At 44.4% G+C, this 18,827-nt stretch overlaps 1 protein-coding gene across 2 annotated transcripts in view; it reads right to left on the bottom strand.

Annotated features, from left to right (window-relative positions):
- The window catches only part of LOC119187850 (uncharacterized), a 193,547-nt gene that overhangs the window by 87,437 nt on the left and 87,283 nt on the right, over nucleotides 1–18,827 (bottom strand). The gene's annotated exons all lie outside the window — the stretch shown is intronic.

Raw genomic sequence — 18,827 nt, 5'->3', positions numbered from 1 at the left:
GAAAACAGTGCTGCATGAGCAAAATTATCTTGATGGAATGATTGGCAAACGTGCATGAAAATATTGGATGTTTAAAATACATAGCTACCTGTGACTAATAAGTAAGGACAGCGAATGAAGCTGTGAATTCCCCTTAGGCCGGTGCGTAAAACAGCAGCTCAGCAGGTAAAACCAGTGCCAGTAGCCCGAACATGTGCCTTCAGTTTTACAACCAATCCGATGAAGCAGAGTGCTTACAGGCGTCCACATGGCTTTTTCAGTTTTGCAGACAAAGAGACATCGGCGTTAGCTTAACATGCAGCCCTCTGAGCCTTCGCGGTGAATATGCCGTCGATACAAGGCAATGACGACAAGACCAGTCTCAGTGAAATACCGATGGAAATAAAGCATACCGGCATGACTGTTCGCAACAGCATTAGGCATGCACCCGTATACGGTACAGTAAGTGCTTGGAGATGCCAAGATATTGTTACGGACCCGTGTGGACGTCTCGGTCGCAGGGCACTACATCTTCAGTAATATTCGTTTGAGGTACATTACAAGTCGGCGTGACTTCACACAGACGCAGACTGTTTGTCACGTCATCCAGTTTAAGAGCACAAACTACAAGACCTTGACTCGGACCCCTGCGTGCTGTTTATCCGCGCTCTGTTTGACATAGCCAATGAAGAGCGACGTGACCCATCGTTAGTGGCCATTATCGACCGTCTAACGTCCCCATCACCCGACCCGTCTGTCAGTCTGTTCGAGCTGCAAGACAACATTCTGTACCATGGCAGCTTCAATGCTGATGGCCCGGAACTACTACTTGTGCTATACCCCACCAGCTACGCAGTGTCTTAGAAAAACTTCATGATGTACCAACTGCCGGTCACCTTGGTGTCTCTCGTACATACGATCTAGTGCGACGTCACTTTTTCTGGCCGGGCATGTACCGTATTGTGGTTCGTTACGTAGATTCATGTGACCACTGCCAACGACGAAAGCGCCCCTCGGTACTGCCTTCTGGCCACTTACACCCCATCGACATACCCATGAAGTCATTCTGTGTTGGACTTGACCTGCTAGGCGTTTTTTCTACGTTCACCTCGGGTAATAAATGAGTTGCTCTCGTCACAGATTATAACACACGCTTTGCCATCACTCGAGCACTGCCGACGAGTTGCACCACCAACGTCGCTGACTTTTTCTTGTACGACGTCATTCTACATCATGGCGCCTCTGGTCAGCTGCTTACCGATCGTAAAAAGTACTTCCTTCCCCACATCGTCGACAACATTTTCCGTACCTGCTCCGCTCAGCACAAGCTTACCACAGCCTATCATCCCCAGACGAATAGATTGACCGAGTGTCTCAATTGAACGCTTACTCAGATGCTGTAAATGTACGTTTCATCCGATTACCGTGACTGGGACAGTGCACTGCCATTTTTCACCTTTGCTTATAATTCTTCACGACACGATACAGCGGGTTATTCAACATTCTATTTGCTATTTGGTTGGCATCCAGTGTTACCGTTTGAAACCCTCCTTCCTTCGACCAGACCCTTGTCTAGTATACATATGCCAGCGACGTCATTGTTCGAGCACATACAGCTCGACACGTCACCCAAGACCGACTATTTTTCTCGCAAGCACAGCAAAAAAGATCGTTACGATAGTCTTCATTGAAGCGTCTACCTCACACCGGGATCTCTGGTACTCCTTTCGTCACCATGCCGCCAAGTCGGCTTATTCAAGAAGCTTCTCTCCCGTTGCAACGACCCCTATAGAGTACTCCGCCATCTCAGCGACGTCAATTATGAGATCGAAACTCTGGACTCAGCTTCTTTCACCACGTCACCCCAGACAGACATCTTACACGTTTCTATACTGAAACCATATTGCCCTGCTAGCTCTTCATCGCCTTAGAAAGCGCCGCAACGGCGCTTCTGCCACGGGAAGGTGATGTTACAGTGCGACATAGACATGAACCAGGGTGGTGGTCGCTGAAGATGAAGACGACGAGTAAACGTAGAGCTGGCGCGTGGTACTCATCGGCCATATAGTCTGGCTGATGATCAGCTGTTTGAATAAACTTCGCTCTCGCCTCCGTCACAATATTGCTGTAATATAATAAAAGTAGACGCACTGCGCACCCCAACCCACCATTCTCTTCAAGCGGTGAAGTGCTTTACCTGGTGAACAACCGAGATAAACAACCATCAGCGTATCAGCCGGGGGGGGGGGGGGGGGGGCAAGGGGGCGCGAGCTGCCCTACTTTTGACAGTGGTTACTGTCGGCTGCACGCTGAGGAAACCAAAAACCAAGACAATTTTTTATTTGACCACAATAATCACTCAGTTATACTGTTGCGAGTAAATGAAAATGTTATCAGGGAATGTTTTAATAGAGTAAAATCTTTCCGAAATTTCTGCTGTGACAATTGTCCTTGAAGGCTCCTTGTGGTGCGATACTGAAGCTGCAACTGATGCTAACCGGACATGACGTGAATCTGTTAGAGGAGTACATATAGAATTTTTATCTCCGTTTTAAAAATTTAGATAGCTAGCATAGTAACTATAATCACTTTCCATCAACTTGATGTCTGCACAGTACCTTTACTAAAGCAGATTCAATACCTTGCGTGTAGTAGATTACATGACTGTCACACGAAATGCTGGATTTCGATTCCTTCTGGGATCCTCATTTTCATACTTTGTACTCATTGTACCAATGCTGCCAATGCCAGACTTTTGAAAGGTTCTCGCGTTTAAACTGCCGACGTCTGTTGTCGCTGGTTCTAGGTAGATACAAACTTTAAGGCGCATACCCGCAGTCCGGAGTATACGGGTTTTGGACACACATGACTGAACGAAAGAGTTTCATTTCCCCCCTTCATCGTCCCCCTCCTCCCCCCCGTGCCGATTTAGGTCTGCAGTAAAGTTATGAGGCAAATACGAAAGTACCCAGACGGAGCTAGCAGATATGTGGATAAGTAAATAGAAACGCTCTAAACATTTTTGGTTCTCTAGGGATTGCTCTGCATTTAAAGTTCCATTTCTTTGTGAGCTGCTCTTAGTAAAAAAATCATTCAATGGTGCAAATATGTACTGTCGGGAAGACCACCACGAACTTAATTGAATTCATGTGGAAAGTTGCGAGGCAATGCATGAAAAGAGTCTCATTCTCATGTCACAAGACACACACACACACGCACACACAAATATATATATATATATATATATATATATATATATATATATATATATATATATATATATATATCTCTCGCAAACATCACAAAGCAACAAAATATGTCATCATTTTCTTTTTGAACATCAGCACAACGCTGTCCTAGTCCAGTGCTTATTTTTTTGTCTCTGTTTATGCTGGCCATACACGTAAACAATTACCAAAAATCAAGCGCAGCTCAAAATTTTATTACGCAGTTTTTTTTCCTTATGCTGTTTAAAAAAAATATTGAGGCAGCTTCACACTGGTGATTCCAAGCTTAACGTACAAGCGCGGAGTTGGTTGGCCTCGTTTGTTTGCCCTTATTTTTATCTTTCTTCCCATTTATTTCTATTTTATTCTCTCTAGTTCTATGCTGTGCTTCACTCTCTCCTCCTCGTTCCCCTTTGCTATACCAGAGTATACCCTATACTGTAATATACGCTTTATGCTGCTGCGATAGTGCGCCTTGATAGCCGAGTGCTTCCGATGCTTGCTTTCGGATACTGGCTACGGTGTTCCAAACCCGGCTCGTCAGGAAATTTTTGGTTGGCCAAGAATTTTTCTCTTTCTGTACTCGTTCTCCCAACCAACATAGGTATTGGATCCCATGGCGGACTGATGGGCGTACGTGTTCCAGGAGCGAAGCGGACGATAAAGGAGAGGTCGAACAGAGCGCTGGCGTCGATGTCGACTTCGATGCTCGCCTGCTCACCCGGAACTGTCGCGGATTCGATGCCGGCCGCAGCGGTCGCATTTTTATGGAGGCAAAATGCTAGAGGCCTGTAGGCTGTGCAATGCAAGTGCGTTAAACAGCCCCAGATTGTCGAATTTTCTGGAGCCCTTTCCTAACTCATCATCTTATGTTAAAAGTTTGTGGATGTAAAACCCGAGGTATTATATTATTATTATTATTATTATTATTATTATTATTATTATTATTATTATTATTATTATTATTATTATTATTATTATTATTATTATTATTATTATTATTATTATTATTATTATTATTATTATTATTATTATTATTATTATTATTATTATTATTATTATTAACATAGCGTGTGCTGGTTCACGATGAAGATAATTACCAGTCGACGCGAAAGAACATGAGGAAAACCTTAACAGCTACGCTGTAAAAGTACAATGCAAAATAATCACCCGTTTACAATGAAAAGCAAGGAAAGCTGAAAGCATCGTTCGGTGCAGCGGCAGCGTTCTCCGGCGAGACCATAAAGACTGCGCAAATTGATCATCAGAATAGATATTGGGGGGAAAAAAATGGCATGGCTACTAGCCTAGGCGTGTCGTCAATGAGGCAGACTGAAACCTAAATTCAAGCTGCGTGGGTCACGTGGGACGAACCTCGCTTTTGGAAAGGCTTTTCTTTATTCTTAGTCGTTCTTTGTTTCGGGGTTGTTGGAAAATTAATCTCTTCGCACTGGAGGTGGTTGTGGAAGATTTTAATTTTGCCACGTATTGTCTGAAACGCGGTGTTTCTTCAGCTGCGGACGACCTCGTTAACGTTCCGGCCAAACAACGCTCCGTAAGCTCCTTCGATTCACCTCGTCTTATTTCTCCTGTAAAGTCACAATTTGGGCACCATGGACAAAGCTATACGGTGTATTACATGAACAAAACAGCCGCTGGAAAAGGAAATGGTGATAGCTGTCAGACGACCATTATTACGTAAATTATATTGCCCTTAGAAGATTCATTGATTGATATGTAGGGTTTGCCGTTCCAAAACCATCTTATGATTATGAGAGACGCCGTAGTGGAAGGCTCCGTAAATTTCGATCGCCTGCGGTTCGTTAACGTGCACCCAAGTCAGAGAAAACGGGTCTACAGCATTTCCGCCTCCATCAAATATGCAGCCGCCGCAGCGGGGATTCAATCCCGCGACCTGCGGGTCAGCAGCCGGGTGCCTTAGCCACTAGAGCACCACGGAGGGGCTTCCTTGTCTTAAGAATATTTCATGCGTATGTGACAAAAATATATACAGTGCGTGCTCATTACCTCCATAACATCACGTTTTCCTGAGACAAGCTGCGAGTGTCACCGTTGGTTTTGTACATTTCGTGTTAAGAACTGTGCCGTGAAGGAAGACCACTTTAGCCAACGCCAGGAGTGTTGTAGACAGCAACTTTATGTCGGCAGAGATAATAGAGGCAGAAATGACCTTCGAGTGTTCGGACGTCCCTGCAAGGCTAATGATATGTACTATATAATCGGCTACGCAATGGAAACATCTGGTGAAACTTGCGCCTACCCAGAAGCTTCCTGGAAGTAATTTTCGAAAGCATCAAACATCTTTTTGAAATGTTACGCCCTACGTGGAGGCGATTTGTCCATTCATTTACTTATAGAAATCATATAAATTCGCAAACGGCTTGCGCTTCAGTGAACCTCTGTGTTTGCCCTCCCCAGCAATACACCCAGGGAGTGTCCACACAACACACTCTTCAAATTGCTACGACAGCAAGTACAAAAATGTTGTTCGTTCTTAAAAAAGAGGGGATTTCCTAGCACAACGTCATAGCAGAAGACGCTTAATGATTCGACACAATATAAAACGTATTCACTGTTCCAAAACAGACACACGCAGTCGCCTTTCTCTTCGGAGAACATTTTGCAGATTAGAGCGTAATTCACTGGACACGTGGACTTAATGGCTTCGTACTCACTCGAGAGCACATGTACGCTCATTGTACATGCATAAGACAGGACGCGTCTGCTTTGAGGACCATTCGGCCCACGCACGACAACCGAGGATACGTCATCGGCATACGCTGCCAAAAACCTCTGCTAAAGTGTGTGCGTCCGGGCACTTGCTTCGCATTTTCACCGCAAAAACAACAGTAGGTTCGCGCTGTTTTTATGGTGCACTTCGCAAGGTTAGGGGAATGGGGCACGCACATGACACAGCCAATCTTACGACAATACCTGTTCTGCGGTGCACGAGATGGACACTAAATGACAGGGCGTGCACTTTAGATTAACTATTGTGTAATCTGTTTGTGTAAGAAGGAAAGTAAAGAAGGAAAACGGAAAGATATAGAGGTTTTTCAGATGATAGGAAAAAAACAGCATGCAGATGCATGGAACAAAATTAAGGTAACACAACACAAGCACTGACTCTCAACTGGTGATTTATTAGAATATACAGTCTTGCTTCAGGTTAACAAGAGGAATACTCCGTTTGCTATCCAGAACTTGGGAAGGAAGATGTAAAAGATTGATAGAAAAGATGGTGAGTTCATGAACACAGCAGGCGACAAAACTAGCAAAGTGGTCATGAATGTAGCACTGCCCAAGTACTACACACCAACATAGCGGGCCAACAATCACAGTTTGTCATTTAGTCCGGTCGCTTGAAGAAGCAGCGACAACACCCTCAGGCGTGCTCGGGTTGAACACCGTTTAGGTCAGGGCCCTAGGGTTTTTGCCTTCTTTCAGAGGGTGGTTGTCCAGCTGACCTAGTTAAGTATAGAGGGCCGCTCTTTCGGTGTTGAAGCGGCGCATTCACAGAGAAGGTGTGCGCCTGTTTCACTGCACCCGCAGACTTCATGTGACGAGGTATGAGTCATTTCAATAATAAATGAATAGGCATTTGAGTCCCTCCAAACCACCAAGGGAGGCGCAGACCAGAGTGACGCCTTGAAAGGCTGGACGGGATACTTAGTTGGAGATCATAATTCAATGTATGCAGCCATGTGCTTGTAAATGTGGGTGAATTCCACAAGTGCAACAATAAATGAACAGAGAGCATACGAAGTTCACTTGCGGTGTTAGATCTTGAAAGAGGAATGGTGACACTGCTGACGCCGTCATGTGCGAATTGGCTAGCAGTGTTTGCATGGTCATTATTCTGTATGCCACAGTGAATAGACAAACAATGTAATGTTACATCGTGCCTTTCTTATTATTTCATAGTGGGCTTGCCTGATTTATACAATGAGCTGTTCATTTTCACCATGACGTAAAGCGCAGGATAGAGTTTAGAATTTGAAGGGCAGCTTTGCTTCCGCAGAAGATAGACCCCGATTTAGATGCCTGCTCTATCACCAATTGACGAGCACGAGCAGCATGGAGTGCTACTATAGCTCAGCAGCTGTGGTTATGGTTGCGTGAAACATCGTGAGCTGTATTTCGGTGGATTGTGCTGAAATCATTACAGTGGTAGTTGAGATTCTAGTCACAACTGAACCATCTCTATAAACATGGATGTAAGCATCGTGAATCTCAAGTAAATACAGTAGTGCAGCCTGTTTAAGAATGACAAATGACAATCTTGTTTTCCTTATAATTCCGGGGATGATATCCAGGATCGACCGAATTTCGCCCGAGTTTCGCTAAACTCGGGATCTTTACAAGTTCTTGCGACACGCAATCTTAGTGAGCCAACAGCACGAAAAAGTCAAATCCACCCCTCAGTGCGCTGCGTTTCATTGCTTACGATGGAACTAGTCATCACGTCAAGGACAGCCGACTGAGTTGGACGAAGTTTTCAAACCAGAGGCATCGTTCATTTGTTTGTTGTTATACTGAGTGCAGAAGTGCACCGATGCATTAACTGCGTCAGAAATTTTTCGTGATGATATCTTTAGAGGCAAGGGGAGAGAGAGAGAGAGAAAGAAGCCTTTATTTAGAAAACAGTGTTCCGAGCGAGGCCTGATGTCACCCTAAGGTGGGAGGGTTCCCTAGTCCAGGAACCCTCTGGCTTCGACTGCCCTCTTGGCCCTGGCGACGAGTTGTCGCTGGTCTTCCAGGTCCTCGACGACGAGCTTGGCCTCCCACGTTTCCATTAGATGGTCGTCGTTTATTCTTGGGGCTTGGTCTCGCTCCAGTTGCACGTCGTGGTTAGCATGACACTGGCATTCCAGGAGCAAGTGTGTCAGGGTGTCTGGTAAGCTGCAGAGCGGGCACATGTATCCATGTGTCGTTGGGTAGAGGCGGTGCATTAATATGCCATGTATGTAAGTATTGCTTTGTAGGCGTCTAAAAATCCCGCTCTCTTCTTTGGTTAATCTCGGATGGGGTGGAGGGTACACCCGTCGCTCCAGTTTGTAGTGTTGAAGTGGCAACGAGTAGGGGTGTTCAAATTTATTTTGAAGCTTTTAATGGCGGTACTAAGTCCGTTTTAGAATAATCAACATGGTGGCATCCGAGAGTAGTACCGGCCGGCCAAGTGCTTTACAACATTGCGACCGCAAAAAACCTGGGGTCACGTGTTAATCATTATGGTCAGCCTGTACATTCTAGCGCGCTCCTCGGCCGGTGCGCGTCTTATTTGTTGTCATCATCCGCTAGCACCCGACCACCACGTGCGGCCAACTAACTAGCTGTTTGGCTGGACGGTATACTTGGCTAGTTAGGTCAGGACATGCTCTCGCCAAGATAATTACGCCAAGTGATAGTAAGGCCGAGGCAGGAGCGTAGCCAGGAGATGGCATACCAGGACCGTGACCCCCACCTCCCGAAATTTTTCTCCATGGCATAGAGAGCAAAAAATGGCCTTTTCAAGGAGGCATCCCTCTCGAAATCAATGAGGTGTGCTTCAGAAAAAAAAGTCGCAGCATATTCACCGAGTGAATGTTGAAGAGTGGGGCGAAGCGTCCGTCGGTGCGTCCGGACGGATGGATAGAGGCACAGACGCACGGACGAACGCATGGAGGGACGCAAGGACGGACAGAAGGAAGCACGGATGGATGGATGCACGGACGAACGGACGGAAGCAAGACAAATAGATGAACTCACAGACGGATGGATGGACGGACGGACGGGCAAACGTACAGACGCACGGACGAATGGACACTTGAACGGACGGACGGAGGCTTCGCCCCACTCAACATCATTCACTTCAAGGATATGCTGTGAAAACCACTAACGCCATGTAGTTATATTATACCCAAGGCCATATACACACAATGTCATCTATTGAGCAGCTCAGAAAATAAAGGTGGCTACGTACTATTACCACTACAGAAGAGGGAACAACGCATGACCTAAGGAGCTTCGCCCCTAAAAATTTATGGCTACGCGCCTAGGCCAAGGTAATCAGGCCACATCTTAAGACCATGCTAATGGCGCCATGTGAAGCTAGGACTGGGCTAACTAAAGCATGCTATTTTTTTCAGTTTATTCAGTTTATTCATTCATTCAAAATACAAAATTCGTAGAATGTAGTATGCAGACGAGGGTCCCAAAGTCAAGCGACTGCAGTGGGACCCTCACTTGATGAGTTCATTTGATGAGCTAACTCAACTTTGCTAATTAACGCGACATTAATCATGAGCATGTTAGCCCGGACTAATATGAGAATTATTATTGGGCTAATGAGTATTACATTTATTAGCTCCATACTGATCATGGCCTTGCTAATTGCACCCGAGATAATTGCCCTTTAATTGAAACGTTATCAATGAATACAAACAGCTCTATGTAATGGTCATTAAGCCTTAGTCAGTTATTAGGTTCAAAATTAAGACAGAGCTTATGTGGTCTTCACTTCGAAACCGACTAAGCACATGAGTGTACAACAACTTAAAAAGCTGCAAGCTAGGTTATATCAAGCTCCAGCTCTGCAGCCTTGCGGCTCCAGCCTTGCACAAGTAGTGCAAGCTCACCAAATTATTTTATATGCAAAGAAGCTTCCACTTTGCACCTCAAACGCCTCAAACGCTCGACAGTAACACCGCCTCAAACGCTCGACAGTAACACCGGCACCATGACAGTCACGAGTGTAACCGGGGCCTTCCCAGAATCAATGAGCTTGTCTGTCAATCAGGGTACGCCCACAACGTTTGCTCTTGCTGATGGGCAGCATTCACGTCGAACTCACGATCAATCTATCAGCTTTATCGCGGACTACGCATACACGCACGCAAAGTAAAAAATGATATCATCATGCAGCTACGAAGTCTCGCATTCGGTTTCACCACGCTTCCAACGAATCCACTCACAGCCGCGTTGCGGCCATGATGCGAGCGCCCCTGGTGAGAACCTGTCCTTGTATTAATCTGCATTATTTGATAGAAGCGAAACGAGCAGCCCGAGAGTGCTGCGTGTGCACCCTTGATGCCATCGAGAGTGGAAATTTCCACGCTGCAGGGGGGAACGACAGAACCTGTGTGAAAGAGGATAAACGCCCATGAACACGCCTGTGGGAGGTGCGTTTTGAGTTGGCTAAACGATAGCGCGACAATCACGCTGACGTCGCCGCACTGTGAAAATGTTGCCTGAGTGGCGGCGCTGACGTGTGCGCACGTGGTGTTCCTTTGATAACCGCCGCAAATGTCCCACATGCGTTTCCAACGCCACGCACGTTCTCGTAGCCATTTTTATGAACGCTGCTATCCCGCGCTCCGCACTATCTTCATGCATGCCATGGCCGCCGCAGAGCGACCTCAGAGCAAACTCGTTTGCCCGAGAAGCTCGAATCATCCTGCATAGCCCCCACAGGTATATTAAGGCTCACTTGTGATCGATATAGGCACCATAAAAGCAAGGGTGGTCATGCTGCTGTTGTATTCTTCGAGGGCAAATAAGTACTATTAGTAGCAATAATGTCGCTGAATGCTGTATGCGGTCTTCTTGAAGGTTAAGACGTGAGATTGCGCGACGGTTCCTAGGCAAGAAGTCAAAGGCCTCAGCGCTCTCTTTTGACTCAACTATGCACATCAGATATTTACCTCACCTTCGCAGTTCAGAGCACAACGTGCGCCTTGTTAGCACTCTTCGTTCAGCCTTTCATTTTCTTTTTTTGTTCCTATATACTGGCATAAGCACTGTTACACGCTGTCCCGACTGGAAATTTGGGATGTGAAAAATCTCGACGTATTGAAAAAAAAAAGTCAAATAATAAGTCTACCGCTACGGAGCACGGAATCGCATATCCGGTACCGGCTGTGACCGCCGCATTCCAATGGTAGCGGAATGCAATAATGTTCGTGTGTCAAGCGTCTGGCGCGTGCTAAAGCTCCCCAAGTGATGATATTTTACTCCCGATTCCACAACTACGCCAATAAGACCACAATATTATCAGAAGAAATACTAAAAGGTATTTTTCTATTTTAAAAGCGAAGCATTTCTTAGTGAAGATCGGTGACTAAGACCGTATCTATCTATCTATCTATCTATCTATCTATCTATCTATCTATCTATCTATCTATCTATCTATCTATCTATCTAGCCGCCTATGACTTTTAGCTTTCCTGGCCGTTTCGATAATGGCATCGCTACCAAAATTGACATGGCATAACATGACTATATGACGAGCATAAGTGAATAGTTATAACTTGAAAATCATGACGTGTACGCTATGAATGTCAAGATTTACATTTCATGGTCTTGCTGCTGTCGTGGTGCTTTCGTTCACCTGACATATTCGAAAACTCACATGGTATCGCATGACTGCAAGGCGAACATAAGTGACAGACGCTAACGTGGAAATCATGACATGCATGTTATATAAGTCCTGAGTACACGCCACGCTCATGGTGCGCTCGCAGTCGTTTCTCTAGCTTCACGTATACCAAATTTGGTATTACGGGACGTGAATGGCTGATGAAGGTACATGACTGGTGCAAACATGATAATCACGATATGCGTGCCATGCAATAGATAACTACATGCTACGCTCATAGCATGCTCGCGGCCGTTTCGCTTGCTCCGCATATACCAAATTTGGTATCACGTGACGTGAATGAACGCGAAGGTAAATGACACGTCAAAACATGATAATCAGGACATAAAAGTCATGTACGGTATGATTTACCTACGCCTCGTAAAGTTGTGCTGAATTTAAAGTAACATATCAACCTTCCTGATACGTGCTTCGCATATCATCAACTCCCACTGTACTTGGGATCTGCCTTTTTTTTTTCTTTTTGCAAAACTATCTAGACTCTGAACTTTCGGCAGAAAAACCACTATGCAACGAGTAACGAAAGAGCCACGAAAGTTGAGTGAAGTGGACCCAAGCTTTTAAAAAAATGATGATAGGTATCTCTTGTTTTTTTTTTTGCTCTGAAATATTTTTTTGCTTAAATACTGACTTTTGTATTGGGTAACATTGTTTTTTGTTTTTGTACTGGTAAAGAACTGAAGTTCGGTCGCGCATAACTCTTGTAAGTGTTATATGGAGTTTCGAATTTTTTCCCTCTTATCTTTATTCGCTCTATCTATTCTTGCTTCCCGATGGATCCCGGTTGTGGCGCAAAAAACAATACGGAGGGCGAAATAGCAAAATGAAACTCGGTGATGCAGCGCTTTTTCTCCTTACGAGGGGTTCTTTTCGCCACAGCCTGAATTATGTATACTGCCAACTAGTCGATCACTTTATACTTTTGATGAACTTCCCAAAAGAATTTAGCAGGCGCCGTTGTGCCCCTCAAGGTATCAGTTGTTCAGCGATCTTTCTCCCTATTTCCTCGGTTCCTTGCTTGTGTGTGTGTGCATATTCATTAAATAAATATGCGTATATACTCCAAATAAACAAAAACATCTCGCATGGTCTCTCACGCATTCGTCTAAAATGACTGAAAGGTAGAATTTGTGTTCTTTTCGACCGACTGTGTCGTCCCCCCCGCCCTCAAAACCAACGTCGTTTTGAGCTGCCTCCAGTACACCTTTGTCCTAGCGACGATGCACGCGATGACTTCATCACGTGACATCCACTACGAGTCGCTCATAATCATATCGTGGTTTTGAGACATAACACCAAATAGTTATTATTGTTTTCTAAAACACAAGCTACCCAATTAAAACATTAGGAGGAGGAGGAGGAGGAGGAGGAGGAGGAGGAGGAGGAGAAGGAAGGGAAGAAATGAAAGGCAGGGAGGTCAACCAGACGCACGTCCAGTTTGCTACCCTGCACTGGGGGAAGGGGTGAGGAGCTTAAAGGAGAAGAGAGAGAGAGAAGTCAAGGGCAACGTGTGTGTAGATGTGACCTTGTCCATTGCACGCTTATAGGCGGTCGCGTAGTCCGGTCGTCTTTAGAAAACTTAGCGATGCCCGCGTCGCTTTGCTGGCCTGCGACGCGTAGAGCCATGAACCAAGGATCTTCTCTTCGAAAAAAGGTCTACCGTCTAGTGTCTCTAACGTTTCGCGTAGCAAGTTGCAATCGCTCGCAAAACGTTCACATGAACACAGTAGATGTTCTATTGTCTCGTCTGTGTCGCACGATTCACATCGGTAGCTATTCGCCATTCCTATTCGAAAGGAGTACGCCTTCGTAAAAACTACTCCTAACCACAGGCGGCACAGTAAAGTTGCATCCTGGCGGGAGAGGCCCGATAGAACTTGAAGCTTTCTCGATGGGTTCAATTTGTGTAGGCGGCGGTTCCCGACACTGGGGTCACTCAGCCAAGTTTCCGACATAGTGTTAGCGAACTAGTGAAGGCCCCTTGCAGCGTCGGTTCTCGACAATGGAATTGGGGTTGTCTGGGCGTCCACGTGGGCGGATCGGGCAGCATTATCAGCAAGGTCATTACCGACAGTACCACAATGTCCCGGTAACCACTGGAACACCACGTCATGTTCTTTCGATAAAACTTCGTGAAGCACTTCCCTTATTTCATTCACTAGTTGTTGATGCACCCTTTGTCATAAAGCTTAGGTGTATTGTTAGCAAAGACGGCCGCGACCAACGACAAATATATCTTGCAAAAGAAAAGCTCTGCGAATTCAGTACAGTATGACTCCGTATCACTGACAACGGTGGAGATAGTAATATGAATACAAAATCGTATATGCATCTGCAAGTGCCTCACAGAATCAAGTGCACTTGCTAGTGCCCCGGTGTGTCATTGTGAACCAACAATTCGCAATTTTGGACATGACCCACTAGTGACGAAGAACGTTCCAGACAAGAAAACGAGTCATCCCACGATTGAATGACCACATGGTGACGTTCTTTCACCGTTCTTTCCCGATGTCGGATGTCGAGGCAAAGGAATAATCAGTGTGGCTATGGACGTTCCGAGATTTATAATATTGTGAGAGAATATCTGCCAATGCGTGCACAGTTCACAAAACTTTTTACAAGCAACTGTCGCTGGCCATCGATTTATGAACTGCCGACTGCTTTGTGTTGATCCGTACAATAATGCCATAGAAGCTTCACGAATTTATAACCTAACGATGTATTTTCCAGTATAGTGTTGCTTTGCGAGTGTTAACTAAAGCACAGTTACAGCTTTCGCTGTGACTGCGCTGCGTGTTCTGCGCCGGCCTGAAATTTTGTTTTTACAGCGCAATGGAATCGCTACCTTATTTCCTTGTACTATTTCATCAAATAGGTCTCCATCACACGGTTGCGAGTATCTTGACCACGATTGAGTGGCATGAGTATTAACACTCAAAATAATAGCTGATACGATTAGGGTGACATTAAAGTTCCACCAACCAAAAGACCAAGCTTGACTTCGTACAGGCTACTCCACATTAGACCATATTCACACTATCAATCAAGTAATAGAGAAATATGTGGAGCACAACCAACCCCTATCATAGCTTTCACAGATTACGAAATTGTTTGACTCGGTCGAGACATCAGAGGTGATGCAGGCACTACGAAATCAGGATATCTACAAACCCTACATAAATATACTGGAAGAAATCCACAGCGGATCCGCAGCCATGCACCTTACTTTTCCCCAAAGAAGGCGGCAGAATGCAAACAAATAAGGGTGTAAGGCAGGCAGACACGGTCTCTACAATTCTATTAACCGCGTGTTTACAGGAGGTTTTCAGGGCTCTATAGAATGTGAAGAGTTAGGGATGAGTTCAGGAGAGCATCTTAGTAACCTGCGATTCGCTTGTGATATTGTCTTGATAAGTAACTCAGGCGACGATTAATGAACTGGACACGGAAAGCAAAAGAGTAGGTTTGAAAATTAATATTCACCAAACTAAAGTGATGTGCAACAGTCTAAGCAGAAAACAGCACTTTGCGATAGGTGGAGAGACGCTGGAAGTTCTAAAGAAATATGTCTACTTATGGGAGGTAGTAATCATGGAGCCGAACCATGAGAGTGAAATAACTTGATGATGAATAAGGATGGGGTGAATCACCTTCGGCAAGCATTCTGAAATTATGAATGGTAATCTGCTACTAACCCTCAAAGGAACGTATATAACAGCTGCATCTTGCCAGTACTTACCTAGAGAGCAGAAAACTGCAGGCTTAAAAAGAGGGTTCAGCTTAAATTGAGGACGACGCAGCGAGGGATGAAAAGAAAAATGATAGACGTAACCTTAAGAGACAAGAAGAGAGCAGACTGGGTCAGGGAACAAACCGGCATTAAGGATATTATAGTTGAAATCAAGAAGAAGAAATGGACATGGGCCAGGCGTAGCATGTAGGCATGATAACCCCTGGTCATTAAGGGTAACTGACTAGATTCCCAGAGAAAGCAAACGCACGAAGGGGAGACAGAAAGTTAGGTGGACTGATTAGATGAAAAATTCGCAGGCATAACTTGGAAACACAAAGCACAAGACTTGGTTGATTGGCGGATCATGTGAGAGGCCTTTGTCCTGCAGTAGGCGTTGTCAGGCTGATGGTGATGGTTTAGCACGTGGTTTTTATATGCGAGCTTCACTACAAATAGCAGACGTTGTGATGATTTGTATGCACCACCATCAGTAACTCTTTATTATCCACCCTCGGCATTTGAACTTGGAACAATATCCTGCCTTTGTTCTTTTGCAAATACAAATGCGCACGTATGTCTATACGCGAGACGCATATCTCTCTGCGCTGATGGCGAAAGAGCCAGTCGTATATATAAGGGATCGGTGCATTTTTACGCAATAACTTAAGTGTTACGGCCAGTAGAGCTGCCTTATTCAGGTTATTTTGCTATGTCCATACTACGTCTCTGCTGGCAAACATGTCACCGAAGACGTTGATCTACTGGAATATATTGGATATCTTCAATTTTGCGGCAATGGTTTTTTTTTTATACCATGATGTAGAATTGTTGCAGAAAGTCAGGTAGTCTTTCAAAACATCATGCAAGGTTTTATAATGCTTTGAACAGTTTGAAAAACGTACATATGTTTTCCTAATCTTCCATATTTAAATTTAAATTCCCCACATTATGAAAGAAGCAAGAGTTTATCTACAGTGACTGAAATGAATGTACATTACATGTCTCGTGGTCCCCACATTGTGAACTTGTGCTACTTGGTTAATACTACATGTACGTGGTGGTAGAACATGTGGCATATCATTTTAAATGTGCTTCAGTGGCAGGAGACCCAATTCATATGAAACATTTGCTCTCATTATTATCATTCTTTTAACTACCGTAGGGAATTATTACAGTGCCCAAAAGAACATATTACAGTACATCCACCATCAGCCGCCAAAGGATAGCCGATATCGCTGTGTTTCATAGAATATGCTACCCCAATCAGTGTCTTCAGTCAGTCTATTATGATTTTACATCAACTTGACTCAACTTAGAGCGTTCCCTTTGTTCGATTTTAAATGGAGAGGAATTCTAATAATCTCTTCTAAGCTTGGATTTGCCCGCACAATTCTCGAACTAGTTCCGATTCATGGAGCTCTAGCAGTAAAATAAATCACATTGTTCTTTAATAGCAGGATTGACTTCTTTAGCGACAATTGATGTTTGTTTCTTTCTGAACATCAGTCGAAAAAGTTTCCTCATAATACGCAAACTCCTCATGTCATGGAGGTTTTCGAATTTTTATAGCAGTGTTTTTGGTTTTCTTTGACGTCAGGGTGCTCAAAGGAAAGGACAAAATCAATGACCCGAAAGGAAATCGAGAGATCAAAATGAACTGTGATGATGTAAATATAAATAATCCCAAGGCGTTGACGATTAGTCTAAGATTTCAATATATCCTCACTTTTGTGTTTTTAGTATTGCATTAGTACAAGGAGACCTGCACTTTAAGCCATCACAAGAATAATGCCTCTTGTGACATCCAAACGCGAACAAGTACTCCTAAAAGATGCTTTGCGAGAACATCGGCCACGTTATTTGATGGTTGTGGCTTTGGTTTATACCGGCGGTAAGTTTTCGTTTTATACACTTTAATTTTTTACATATATATGATATTTCCTACACTTCAGATAAGACTAACAAATAATAGCCCTAATAGTTTCGTTGGATTCATTATCCAGTGGATTTCATTAGATTGTGGTTAGCAAAGAAAACTATCGCTTCCCCTTTTTTAGTTTACACTCACAAAACAACATTTATTGACTAAGCTGCCGTAATCTAACAGTAGAAGCAAAAGCACCGAATAAATGAGGTCATTACATAACACTGATAATAAAGGTTCTTTTTGTCCGCCTATGTATCAGTCTTTGCGATCACTCATTCAGGCAATATATTTTTACTTTGTTGAGACGGCGTCGTGTTGATAGCGAGAGTCGTGTTGCATGTGACTTCGACATCGCTAATTGTGTTGTATCGTTCCCAAATATGTCGTATTGCCTTAGGACACCGGAATGCGCGATCGCTTATGGACGACTTCCTTTTCGAACGGTGCTTCGCAACTTACTCCGCCCTTCCGAAGACGACTGCGCGCGAATGGGTGCGCTCGCCAGTTTTCTTTCGTCTTCCGTGTTTTCAGCAGCTACCCACGAGCGTGAGTGCGTTTGAGTTCCCACTTGCACAATAGGTTACAAGAAGGCGATTTCAAGCACTTCGTTCCGAAAACGGGTACGCGAGTTCGCGAGCAAAGCGTTCAACTGGTGCTCGATAGCTGAGACGAACCCGCGTGTAGTTTCTTTCTATAGGACAGCTGTAACGTTTGCAGGAATGTTCATCCACTTTACATCAACTGACTGCCACAAGGGAATTGGGCTGCTTCGGTAGTGTGATGTCATATCGATGAATGAACTTTGACGTGGTGGCTATACCAAATCACGATTGCAGACATGAACATCTGTAGCCTTTTCGGTCACTAGTTATCCGCCAAAAGCTCTTTGTCCATTGCCAGCGTGAATAGAGATAAACGAAAACCTCTCTGTGCCAGCGCTATATAGCTGAATAGGAGACCTTAGCCAACGAAGTTTTAAATGCGGTTGGTTTACCATATCGCTTGTCAGTCCACAAGTCGGTGTGCCAGAATATAAGGCTTAGTGCGCCACAGTATTAATAGGACTAACTCGGTCCAGTCATTCTTTATTTGGTGTTCAAACCTGAAAAGGTGTCAGAAAGTCCTTCGAACTCGTTTTTACCGCCACCACGAAGCTGAAATAACACTTCAGAACTGATGACGTCGTTCAGCGACTCATTCTCCACAAGCATCGTAGTTAAGGCACTGCTCGTGACAGAGAATAGCTGGCCAACCATTTCGTGTGCTTGTGATTATCCCAAAGAAGCACATCATTGCCCATATGTAAATCCTCGTACTGTTCAAACACGGAAGGTGCTATATTCTCTATTAGTTAGCTTTCCAAGAACACTACTGTTGTGAAGTGTGTTCAGAACAAACTGCTCCGTTATTCTGTCAATTGAAAGCGTTTAATCTACTGAAAATGTAGATCATTGAATATAAAAAACGAAGTTTACCTCCAGCGACCATCTCATGTCATATACGAGAATCTTGTTGTGTAGGGAT

This window comes from Rhipicephalus microplus, chromosome X (genome assembly GCF_043290135.1).
Source record: "Rhipicephalus microplus isolate Deutch F79 chromosome X, USDA_Rmic, whole genome shotgun sequence".
Classification (NCBI taxonomy): Eukaryota; Metazoa; Arthropoda; class Arachnida; order Ixodida; family Ixodidae; genus Rhipicephalus; species Rhipicephalus microplus.
Note: the sequence above shows the minus strand (reverse complement) of the source record. Positions and strands in the feature narration are given on the sequence as shown.